Genomic DNA, 13,439 nt, shown 5'->3' with positions numbered 1-13,439 from the left:
ACGTCTTTCTTCGCCACCGCGTTTAGCTGCCGGTAAACCACTGAGAACCCAAATGTTACGTCCTTCATCTTGACCAGTATACGACTGAAGAGGCCCATGGACTGCTCGAAGGTTGTTTTAGGTCGTCGTTAGGCATCTCTTGAACTTGTTCCTGGATTGCCTTCCTTTATTTTTCTTTTTTTTTTCTTTTTTTCTTCTTTTTTTAACACAAAGATAAAAACGCTGCCGAAGACGAACGATGTAAAGAGCCTTTAAAAACGCCCGGAGCGCTCCCACTCTCCCGACGCTACGCATCAGAACCACGCGCTTGCGTCGGTGTCAAACAACCTAAACCTTTTTATCGACGGCCACGACGCATCAGCACTTGTGGACACCGGAGCAGACTACTTAGTCTTGAGTGGGAGGCTCTCTCGCCGCCTTCAAAGAAGTGACGACACCGTGGGATGGGCCGATGATACGAACCGCTGGAGGACCCCTCTTCACGCCTGTCGGAAGGAACACTGCTTGCGTCGAAATTCACGGCGAGACATGTCCTGTGAAATGCGTCGTTCTGCAATACTGTGCGAGGGACGTTATTCTCAATATAGACTTTTTGTGCGAATACGGCGCCGTCCTCGACATGGGGAGCGAACACATTGACGCTACAATAACCTGCCCTACCGCCGGACGAACCTACAGACGTCACCCGCGGTCGGAGTTCTCGCCGACCATGTAAACCTGCTGCCACAATCGTCTGTTTTTGTACCCGCCGGGACCGATGAAGCTTCCTGTGTTGAAGCTCTGCTTGAAGGCAGCGTCCAGTTGCTTTAGGAAGAGGAATCCGCGTCGCAAGAAGGGTAACGAATCTTACGGTCCTCGTTACAAACTTTCGACAAGAGCCGCAACACCTTACGAAAGGTACCACCGTGGGCCAGATCGAGGAACTCCAGAACTCCGCCGAAATCGCCGCGAGTACTGAAGAGTCCCTTCCACCTGAGCAAGACAGCACGTCACCAGCGCAACTCCACATCAACCCTAAGCTTCTGGGCCAGAAACGACGGCAGCTGATTAACCTTCTCACCGAATACACTGACTGCTTTACGACATCGTCCAAGGTACGCCAAACCGCTGTTGCAAAGTACCGCATCATTACCGAGGACGACGCGCGCCGTGTGCATCGATCGCCGTAAAAAAGTCTCCGCAAAAGAAAGGAGGCAATCCAGGAACAAGTTCAAGAGATACCGAACGACGACATACTTCAACCTTCGAACAGTCTACGGGCCTCTCCAGTCGTACTGGTTAAGAAGAAGGACGGAACACTTAGGTTTTGCGTTGACTAACAGCAGCCGAACGCGGTGACGAAAAAAGACGTCTATCCACTTCCCAGCACCTCCACCAAAATGTCACGGGTGGTGACCAAAAAAACAATAAACAGGAAAAAATATGCGTTTAATGGGGCGAACTTGTGCCCAAATAAAAATGGAAACAAGATTACAATAGAGCGTCGCGGGCGTCGATAGCGGCGTAGCAGCAGAATCTAACGCTAGGGCGAGACTGACTTCGCTCGCCATGCGGAGTTCATTTTGTACCGTCGTGGGTTTCTGGAACATTAGGCGTAAAACTTTTGGGGCGAAAAAACATTCGGAACTCGATCAGACGAGAATGTTCTCAAACTTATGAGAAGGCCAAGTTGAAAGAATAAATAAAAGGACAGTCCGCTGGCTGGAAATCGAACCTACACCTTCCGCGCGACAGTCAAGCACGTTAACCACTCGGCCACGCACGCGCTTGCTCGCTGACGCGCGTGGCAATAGTGCAAGTAAAAACACTTGAGGATGGAAAAGCTACATTTGAACAAAACACCTATACAGAAAAGTAGTAGTACTAAGAGGAACACGGTCGCGGCACTCGTTAGCGAAATCAAGGAAATATATCACAGGCAACGACCTCCGTCACGTTAGAGTTAGAGCTCCCCCAGATCCGAAAAAATAAAACAAAATAAAAACATACAGGGGTCTAGTGGAGTGAGCCTTAGCCAGTATAACGCCGAAGGAAACGAGGGTGATAAACAAGCCCAAAGTGTGTGTAAACGGACACCAGAAATGTCACACGCCTCCCAGCTCAACCTCCCCTCCTCCCCGACAAAAGAAAGAGAAGAAGAGGGAAGTTAGCGGGCGAAGTCCCCACATCCCAATGTTTTTAGCTCTACCCTCAAAGAGCTTTCTCTCTCCCCCGCTTCTCCTTTGCGATGAGGGAGTTGTTTTGCCTGTAGTATACAAAATAACAAAAAATAAAAACCTATAACAAGGTATACAGGTTTCCTTTTGAAATGTCCATACCAAGCGGGGTTAGGCTTTTAAATTTAGATCTGTAGAAGGACTCTTTATTTTTGCGTGTAATACCATTTTTGAAACTGCTTTCCACGATGATAATTTTAGGTGCGTATGAATGTCGTGGTCGTAGGAGTTAAAGTGTTTAGCGACTGGTGTTTGTCCCTTGTTTACAATGTCAGACTTATGGCCATAAAATCGGTCTTTCAGAGAAGTTCTAGTTTCTTCCGCGTATTGCATGTTACACAGCGTGCAGTTTTATAATATACATCACGGCAGGTGTTTTGCAGTATATCGGCTGTTTAATATTTACGTAGAGATCTAATGCGTAGTTCGAAATTTTATCAGCGGTCAAAAAAACGGGCAAAGTTGGCAAGGAGTGTTGTGGCAAGGACCACAACCGCCACATGAACTGGGTTTTTTTTAGGTACGTGGGACGTAACATTTCCCAAGATTCTGATGTTTATGGAATGTGACAAATGGTGATACGGGATATATATTTTTTTCAAATTTATCGTCGGCATGTAGGATGTTTAAATGGCGTTTAAATATAGAATCCAGGCTTCATAGGTTCTAATAGTAGTTAATAACCAGCGGCACGCTTGTTTCGCTGGAGTGAAGCGGTCGTGTGGATTCAAGCAGTGTGCTACATTGCAGAGCGGATGCCTTTCTTGTGGCGTCGTTAAGAATAGCTGCGGGATATTTTCTTTCGATTAGTGTGTTCCTCAAGGATATGATGTTTTGCTTAAAGTTCGATTCTTCAGAACAAATTCTACGCAACCTAAGGAATTGGCTGAAAGGTATATTATTTTTGACATTTTAAGTGGTAGCTATCATAGCGCAAACCTGAAGTTTGTCTTTAGGCGTTCTGTACAACTCCGTTACCAAATGGCTTCCGATCTTTTTTAATGTTTAACATCGCGAAAGTTCATAAAGTCTGCTGAGTAACTGCAGGTAAATTTAATTGTACGGTGACAACCGTTGAGGTAACTTAGAGAAGGGACCAGTGCATCTTCAGTGTCATTCCAAATGAAAAATTTATCGTAGATATACCGAAGAGATATGGCGGGAGTCGTGGCGTAAGTCCACACAAAGGTCTCCTCAAACTTGCCGATAAAAATATTAGCGTAGTTTGGGAACATTCTCGACCCTATGGCCGCGCCTTGAATTAGCAAGTAATGATCATCATCTAGAAGAATGGTATTGCGGTCTAAAATTAATTTCAGTTAGCGCAGAATGCAGCTACCCTCTGCGAGAGACGAAGGGTAGAGAGAGAGAAACTCTTCCACGGCTGCCAGTCCCTCAGTATGTGCGATGTTAGTGTACAAAGAGCTCACATCGATAGTAACTAGAATGCCCTCCTGTGTTATTAAACCGGATCCGTTCATATGGTCAATAAGATTAAGAAAGTGTGTGGTGTTCTTTAAAGGGTAACTGCAAAGAAAAAAAAAGTGTTTTTCAAACAGCCTAATTGGGACAAGCATGGCACAAAAGAAATCTTCCGCGAAAAAACAAATTTTTTCTAGCATTATTTACGCCACAGGACGTAATTTAGTCGTGGTCACAACCGTTATAACTTCTCCAAATTTAAAACTCCCGCTCTTTCGACGCGCGCGAAGTGGCTGTTTTACGTGACTCCGTGACGTATAATATACCAACTTTGTGGCGCGCGATTTAAAACGGACGAAATAGCCGCAAACTAAAATCAGTCTCGCGCAATAAATATTGCAGTAAAAATATTTATTTTTGGCAGAAATATTGTTTTGTGACATGATTGTCCCAATTAGACTGTTTAAAAATAGTTTCTTTTTTTTTTTTGCAGTTACCCTTTAAGTAAGATTGCAGCAAGGGGGGGGGGGGGGGGGGGTATATGTTTAATCGCATGGTTTACAAATTCTGGAATTCGTTCGGTTGGTGTGCCTATGCCTGATATAATGGGCATTTCTGGTGTGTTGGGCTCGTGAACCTTGATGAGCATATAGAAGACACCTGGATGAGCGTTTTTGACTGAAGGTAATTATATTGATCGCCGTTAATTTTATTAGAATTACGCAGATCTTCGAGTGTTCTGTGAATTATAATACTGAACCTCTGTGTAGGATCGCCAGGTAGACGTAGAGAAAAATGTGGGTTTTCAAGCTGGGTCAGTGCCTTCCGCATGTAATCGGCGCTGTTCATAACCACAACACCAGCACCCCTCTCCCCAGGTCGAATCATGACGTCCTCCCTAGACTTCAAATTATTAAGGACCTGTTGTTCCCGTCTAGACAAATTACTCCTCTGTGTGGTTGTTTTACCAAGCGAATAAAAAATATCATTCCGTATAGCTTGCACATGATTATCTATGTACACGCTGGTCTTGCTTGAGTCTGGGGTCCAGTGTGACTTTAACTTGAAATTTTGAGTAGTGCTATCAATAGCCCTAGTTTCATTGAATCCTTCTTTTTCATTAAAACACGTTTGAAGGTGTAGCCGCCTGGAAATTTACCGTAGAAATTTACCGCGAATGAAGAAGACAAAGCAGCAATATGCGCAGCATAACTAGACACCTTAAATTCGGAAACATATCCGTCCACCCTAAAACTCTGCCTATTCGTACTACCAAACAATGGACGGCTGAAAGCGCCACATATCACGTGTTAACACCAACATAATTCTTATTTTTATCATATTTATTTTATAACAGCATGACAACAACTTCCTCTTGTATACAGTTGTATATATTCACTTTTTTTATGAAGCGACCGAGCGTTGAAAAGTTTAATATTTACTTTAAATCCTGAGATACAAACAAAATCAAGTACCTAAAACTTTTCTGCGTCAAGGTCTCACGCTATGGAATCATTTGCACTCCGAGCAACCAGTGACGAGCCTATTTATCGCTTTATCGCATTATCACCATGTGATGCCATAGCAACCACAAGACAACAAAGTATGCTTGCATCATCTTGGGCTTGCTGTTATTTAATCTGGATTGAGGTTGGATCGATTGCACATAGCGCTCAGTGAACCATGAAAAGGACGTAGTAAAAAATCAAAAGGCCAGTCAGACGTAGGCTTTGGAGAACAGCTCTTGGTACGCTACTGAGTCTTATAGAAGCAGATTTAAGAACTGGTATGATGCCCGAGTCTCTAAGAAGACCGTTTGACCTGATTTTTTTAGCGAACATCATTTCCCTGACAGTGGCGGCCTGCTGCAGTGGGTCAGGTCAAGATATCAACTCTTTTCTCCTGAATTGGACCCAGCAAGGAAACGATGTCACCTTTGTCTGCTGTGGTGGAGTTTGGGCCCCTCACGACATCAAATGGCAGAAGAGCGTCACAGTGAAAGGGACACGTTGGTGTGGTGACCGGGGTATTCTGAGTGCCTTTTTTGAACAAAGCGCAGAACGTAGAGCCCGAACACTTTTTGTGATGTATCGTCAACGTGGAACCCCACGAGACTGCGTGGACGTGGTGGCTAAGTACTACAGCTTCCGGTATTCTGCGGAGTTGATGGTGATCGGTCACTTCGGTGAATGCCCAGCTTCCGCAACTATTTTTCCAAGTCACCGTAAAAGCCTTTGTAGCTGCGGCGTTTCGACACGTTTGAGAAAATCTAGAACTGAAATCAATGGTATTAATTGGTCTGGTGAGTGCGCAGATGGCGGAACCGATCACATTTTAAGATACCCACTTGAGAACAAGAGTCCGCGGGGTCTCCTTTCTTTTTCAGGAAAGCGAGTAGCGGTAGGCTGCAGGGTGTCGCCTGTTTTGTCTCTCAGCTGCACCGCTTGCAACGATCACAGGAGCAAAATGTACCTAGAGGGTTTGACGCGGCTCAATGCAACGGTACTGAAAACCTTTTTTTCATCCAGAGATGGCCTGAATCGCTACCTCGCTGAAGAAATCGATGTCTTGATGTTTATACAAGCAGTGCAGGTCGAGTATTTCACACATCTTGATGTAGCGCTTGTCACAGATTTGGAGCCCTCCACGTTCTACGTGAAGAAACCTGGGACCAAGCCTATCAACGTTGGGTACATCCTCAAAGAGTCGAGGCTGGCGCTGTACTTATTGACACTATGTCTTGTACTTTGCTTTGTCGTGCTTCTTGTGGCTGATTTAGTGGACGCCTCCGTGTCAGGCATAACCGTGGCCAGCGACATCATGCTCTTTCTTGTAGCGACGTTCTACTCAACCTCTTGCGACATGCCAGAAACTATTCGTTGCTGTACCAGTCGCCGCTTTGTCACTCTAGCTTGGGTCCTAGGCACCTTCTCACTTTCCGTGTACTTCAAAGGTCAAATTACTTCGTGGCTGATAGCTCGCACGCCAGAATACATTGTCGACGATCCGATTAAACTGGAAGAGGCTCTAGACGACAACGCTATTTTACCATGTGTAACTAAACACACGCATTCCTACTTCAGAATTTTAACAAACGAAACTGTACTCCTGAGTAAAATTAAAAAGTCCCTTGGCTCGCAGACTAAAGAGGCCGTTAAGAGGAATGTGCACGAATGCCTGAAATGCGCTGCAAAGGAGTCCCAATTTTGTGTCATAATGAGGCAGCCTGAGTGTTATATGAAGGCCTTACATCTCGGACTCACCGAGTCGAAGGAGCCGATTATAGTAGCGTACGGGGCGATGTATGTTCGTAAACACTACAATCTGAAGATGGCTTTTCGGTCGCTTTCTCTAAGAATCTTCGAGACTGATTGGCTTCACATGACCGATATACGTTGTCTGGCTCTCCAGGAAGAACTCATAATCGAGCCGACGCCGGAGTCTGTTAATCTTCACACAGTAGCTCAGTTTATGCTGCCATGTTTTGTCGTGTCGGTTGTTGTTTTCCTTTTGGAGGTACTCTTGGGGCGCTACCCTAGTAGCACGAGATGTTGCAGGAACGTTACTGCAACGTGGCTAATGTTGTGCAATGTTATGCAACGTGTAACAATGTAGCGACAATATTACTAAAACCATATTGCAAAAACATTGTTTCAAAACATCAACACAATGTTACACAAGTGAGATGCAACGTTACACTACTTTTACGTATGTTACTGAAATGTTGCTGCAGAAATGTTAGGGCAATATAATCCAGAAACAAAGAGCCTATGTTTCAAAGGTAACATTAAGGAGATGCATCTGTGATAACTTATAAAATGTTACAAAAACATCCCGCAACTTGAGAGGACAACACGCCTTTCTGTCTGCAGAAACATATCTCGCCTGTATTTATTTCATAAGATCCACCACCACAATGACATCCCCCTTTGTCACACCTCCACCTATTGTCAGTCATTCCCGCCTATGTCATCACTAGGCAAGAATCATCCCCCTGCTTATCGCTGGCATAGCTGATTGTACCGAATTTAAAGATGCAGTGTGATAATGAATTCGGGGTCTTGTTAACAATACTTTGATTTAGTTTTTAATGTGTTTGTTTGCAATTAGATATTTCTGTCCACCCCACTCTGTAATGTCTCAATGCCCTAAGGAAATAAACCGCTACAATATTCGTCCGCACCCGGCGTGAAGCCCACAAGGGTTAATTTTGGCTCGAAAAAAGTGTTTTTCTTATACAGTCCCCACTCGGTGTATAGTCCACAGGGGCAAATTCAAACTGAATATCTGTTTCCTTAGACGGTCCACATTATGGGGAGAGGTCCTTTTGAGCCCGCTTGTCGTGGTGAATCACAGAGCTCATGAGGATTAAGCTTGACAAACAAAGATTGCCTGGAGGCACTTAAGCTAACAGCCTGTCAACCCCAAGACATCAAAGGCCTGGACGACACACTGAAAGTATGACCTGTTTCTCACTTCAGCAAAGCAAAACATATTGTAAATATTGTATTGTAAAATATCTAGAACGAAAGACACAAAATGTATTGTATCCTCTGCACCTGCAGATAGTCTCCAGAGTGAAATATTAACTTTTAGGCATGTATAGTCTGCAGACTATGGTCTGGGAACTATTGTACTTTTGTGTGTAAAGGGCTCCATTGAATGGATGTAGCAGTTTGGTTTTACTGAAGTAATTTCTGAATTAACTAATGAATATTTAATTAAAATGGACGGAGCATGGCCTCCCAGTAATCAGAAATAATAAACGGAATGAACAGTCTCCCCAATTGCCACTTCAGTTTTGGTAGAGCTACACCTGCATGCAGCACGAGCAAGCTCAAAAGCTTTCGAATGGCCCCAGTGAGCAAGCGTCCACGAAGCAGGATGCATGCACCACGTGCCCTTTCGCTCACTCATGTCCAAAGGGCCGTCTCACGCTGCAAAGCTGCGGTCTAGTGGCTGTAGCCTTCGCTGCACCTTATTTAAGGGTCAATGCAGTGTATAGTTGTGCAGGAATATTTGTCACCATTGTTTTTGTTTCTGTAATTGTAACTGCGGTTGTAATTTATTTGCACACGGATTTGAAGTGTATGCGACGACGTGCAAGGCTAGACAAGAAGGTGATAACCCTTATGCATATGCGCCTACTAGCAGGCCGCCCCCTACAGTGCAGGAGACAGGAGAAAGGGGACTCAGTAGGGTAAAACAAAACAAGCACACACAGCAACAAGAAAAATAATGGTGCAAGTCACTGGTCGTCCAAGCTCAAAGCCAGTTGGCGAGAGAAGAGCTAGCAGTGGCGGGTGGTCCTCCCACGGAGAGGCTCAGGCTGCCCAGTTCTTTTGCTTGTCCGCACTGCGGAGTACAACGAGATCCCGGAAAGCGGTCCATCGAGCATCCGGCACAGTGCGCGCATCCGTGAGGCCCGTCGCCTCTCGTGGGGGGTCGCCGACCAAGGGCACCCACACCAGGCGTGCATCGTACGAGCCGTCCGCTGTGCCACAGATGATCCGTGTCGAACGGCGCTGCACACTTTCGAGCCGTTCCCAGAGGTGCTGCTGGGGCGGGGACCAGGTCGCCGAGCAATACTCCAGTCCAAAATGGGAAGTACGAGGGCCGTGTAGAGCGCTCGCACCTCACTTTTCACCCTCTTCACCATCCCATCATCATCGTCCCACACTTCTCAAGCCAAGAAGCCTCGCATCGCCATCATCGTCTAGCTGGCCACATAGGCACATATGTGTACGGGCGGAAACGCCTTCTATGCGACCTGTACTTAAATGTACAAATAAATATCTATCTATTTATCTATCTACAGTTTCGTCACCCGCGATATGAACTCACACATCTGAAGCGCCTATCAAAGAGTATGCACAGATGTAGCACTCGTAAACCTGAGTTTTTAAACTTCTGATGATGAAAAGCTTGTACGCGGATCACTTCGTCTGCTCTCAATCGGTGTCATCGGAAAAACGCTTGGAAAAACGCTTAGGAAGAACGGGACAACACGGCTGCCATTTTGAGTACGCTGCCTGGATGGATAGATAAATGCCCTTTGTAACGAGTAGTAACGAGCCGTAGCTTGCGTCACCTAGCGACGTCGACCAATGTTCACCAACACAACCAAACTTTATTATCGACTAAAGTGCTAAAGTGATTAAAAACAATTTTATAATTAAAAAAATTATACGTGTTATTTGGTATTATATACAATAAAATTATTTATTTTGTTCATTAATAAAATGATCGAAAGCGGGGCCATTCTGGACTCTATCGGCTCTAGGCCTTTCGTCTCTAGCCATAGCCAGAAGTAGCACTTTTCTTTTGTTTGCGCAGCCGTTAGTGTTCCCGCGCAATGCCGAGGCTTTTGAAAGCGCTATCCGCACCATCGTCACCATCGCCCTATCGTTCAATCGCCGTTCTCCCTGCAAATAACACAAAACAAGGTACGTGGTATTTTGTTACTTGTTATTGTGGAGAATGGAGCGCGTTAAGCGTTCGCTGTCAGAGTTGTCCGATCGCCAGAAAAGAAGAATCGCGCAAAACGCTCAGAGGGAACTAGAAAGGTATCGCAAAGAAGATCCCGTGGACTCCAGCACCGATGAAGACGTTTGCGCTCCCCCGGTGACGACAGAAGGTGAGGCAACCGAAAGCTTGATTGAGGTCAGAAGTCAACAAGGCTCCGAAGTTACTTCAAACGAAGACGATGACGTTTCCCTGATAGATCCTGTGGACTCTAGCACAGATGAAGATGTTTGCGCTCTTCCGGTGGCGGCAGAAGCCGAGGCAACAGAAAGTTTGATTGAAGTCCAAAGTCAACGAGGCTCCGAATTTACTTCCGAAGGAGACGATGATATTTCCTTGAATGACCCAGACTACCAGTTGTACTGCACTGGCTAAATATCTCATCTATAGCGTAGACGTATGCGCATCATTTGAATGGCTGATCAACATCACGCTGTCTAAATATCCACAACCCTTTTTTTTTTTTTTGCAAGCTTTTAAGATTTGAGCATACAGAATGTTTTTTCTTATTTTTTTACAAAATCTTTTAAAAATAAGAGCTGATAGCTACGTGAATGCCGCTTCACTGTATGTTTCTGGGGTTCGGCGTACATTAGGTGAGGAGATAAATGTCAAAGTATGTTCACTAATTAACAAAAACTGATAATTAACTTTTTATTTGATGGCTTAATTGGCCATGTTGCAATTGCAGTTTTAAAGGAAGCAATCAATAAAGCCCATCCCAATGGAGGTAATTTGCGAAAAGACAATGAGCTTTGTGATACTCGTCGTTAAAATTTTGCCGTTCTTCGCTTGATTCAAAACGCGCACCTGATTATGCTTGGTAGAAGAGTGACATAGCCACTTCTGTCCATCTGTCACAATCTCAGAAGAGTGACGCCGGCGCGTCTATGAAAGGCACGCTGTAGAGATAGTGACGATGAACCAGAAACAAATCCTTCACTATTCTACGAATCATAACCAGGCACGGTTTTCAGCACGCGGTTTTTAATCAAGCGAAGAAAGGCAAAATTTCAACAATAAATATCTTAATGTTTTTTTTTTTGCAAACTGTATAAATTGGGTTAGCCTTTACTAATGGCTCCCTTTAAAACTGCAATTGCAACGTGGCCCATTAAACCGTTTATGAAAAAGTTAATTAACAGAATTTTGTTAGCCAACATACTGTGACATTTATCCCCTCATAGAATGCCCTCCAAGCCCCACAAACATACACTGAAGGCGAATCCACGTAGCTATCAGCTTTTTTTTTTTTCTTCAATTCCGTAACGCCCTGTATAGCTTTACTCTTTAATATGCTTTTTGCAGGAGGGCACTGCTTTTGCCTAGAGGTGACTTTGTAGAAAGAGGCAAGCACTTTTTTTACTCTTATTATGTTTATAGTCAGCTTCTTTCACTCTGACTTTCCCTTTTATAACTACTTTCCAGGCATTGAGTGACCTTTGATGTGGAAATTATGTTCCTTAATATGTCAGTTTGTTTTGCTGACTTTGACTGCACTTTAGAAACAGTACTGAGAAAAGTGAGTGTTTATCTCGTTAATGTCATTACCAAGCAACATGAAGCCTGCCATGTGCACAGCTTTTTTTTTAGGTTAGGGGGTGGGGACCCATGTAATTTATTGATCACAATAATTATGACGTTTATGTTATTGACAGAGGACAAGCAGGACATTTGCCTGTCTCATTGAGGTTTCCAAAAATAAGTTTTTGACTGCTGGGAGTAATCTACAGCTAATAATGACACTTGGTGTAGAGAAAGGGTGACACTGCACTCAAGATGGCGATAAGGGACTGTGTGCCCTCTAGTTTTATGTAACTGTTCCTCTTCCTTCTCTGTTCATTAATATGACATATGTTTGTTTTATGATAACTTTGAGCAGCAACAGATATGGTAACATCAGTGGCAGGTTACTCTAGCGGTTTTTTTTATTGAACTTATTTACCACTATTTTCACAATCTAATATCTGTGTATATAGAACTAAGCGAGTAGCTGTCACACCTATTCCTGGTAAACGTCGATACTGCCTATGAATAGGATGTAAACATTTTTGTTATAATTTTCGTCTGTGTAATTACTTTTCTTTTTCCTCTTGCAGTTGCCCTACAGATGCAAGAATGATCCGTTTGTAACACACCTTTGCTTATATATCTAGTCAATTTTATTTAACTCAAAGTTACTTTCAAACTACATGTTTCTTCTGCTAACTTAAGCTTGGTTGTTACCACTCATTATACTTTTTGAGAAGTTGAGTATGTTTCTTAGTGAATCTGCAAATGTTTCCGCAGTATATGTCTGGTCCTGTTGCTGCAACCTTTTTCGTGATGTTTTCTCACAGTTTATTTTAATCAAGTTGGCTGAGCTTACAACTTCTACTGAGTGCAATGTAAAACTTGGAAGATTTTTGAAAATAAACCCTATCTCAACAAATCTTTTGGATTCCTCTAAGCGTCCTACTTTATGGTCAGTGACAGGTGCCTCTTAGAGGGCCACTAAAAAAGTTAGAACAAGTTAGAATGACATGGATAGGACACCCATGTCATAAAATGCATTTTCCTTGAAAAAAAAAAAAGTATAACTATTTAGGGTGCAAGACTCATTTTGGCAAGACTGATTTTACATGGTTGCCTGAAAAGTGGTTGCTATTTCAAGGAGATAGCTTTCTTTTTGTAACTTCCTATTGGCTGGAAGGAAGTGATGGAGACGGATGTGCATACTTTTCCCAGCAACCCCTGCTTCCTTCTCTGCTTGCCACGAGCAGATGCGAGAGAGAAACGTAGAGTGGAGGACTGCTTTAAATTGTGTCACAAAGTGAAAATATTGCTGAAATTATACTGTCTGGGGGGGGGGGGGATGCATCTTGTGATATGCATGTTCTATTAGTCAGTCTTCTGCTGTAGAGAGTAGATAATCCACTCCAAAATAATTCAAAATCTTGCAATTGGAGAAAAAATTGTAGAAGTTATCATGCAAATCAATTGCCCAATGGTTGGGGATACTGGTAATCCATGAAACCTTTTACTTTTGTGGGTTGTGAAAGTTTAATATAAAAGAAATGAAAATCAACACTAATTAATTTCGAAATATTGAGTCTGAATAGTTACAGTGCTGTCTCCACTATGCTCAGTTTCACTTTAAGTTAAAGCATAGTGAACGGTATGGGCCATCCCAGCTGATCCAGCGCCGGAAGAGTATCACATGACTTTCCAGTTGTGTGGAACGGGAGGCAGAGCTCAAAGTCGCATCAGACTTGACGCTAAATTGACTGGGATGGC

The sequence above is a fragment of the Ixodes scapularis genome, unplaced genomic scaffold, assembly GCF_016920785.2.
Source record: "Ixodes scapularis isolate PalLabHiFi unplaced genomic scaffold, ASM1692078v2 PGA_scaffold6__148_contigs__length_123643588, whole genome shotgun sequence".
Lineage (NCBI taxonomy): Eukaryota > Metazoa > Arthropoda > Arachnida > Ixodida > Ixodidae > Ixodes > Ixodes scapularis.
Note: the sequence above shows the minus strand (reverse complement) of the source record.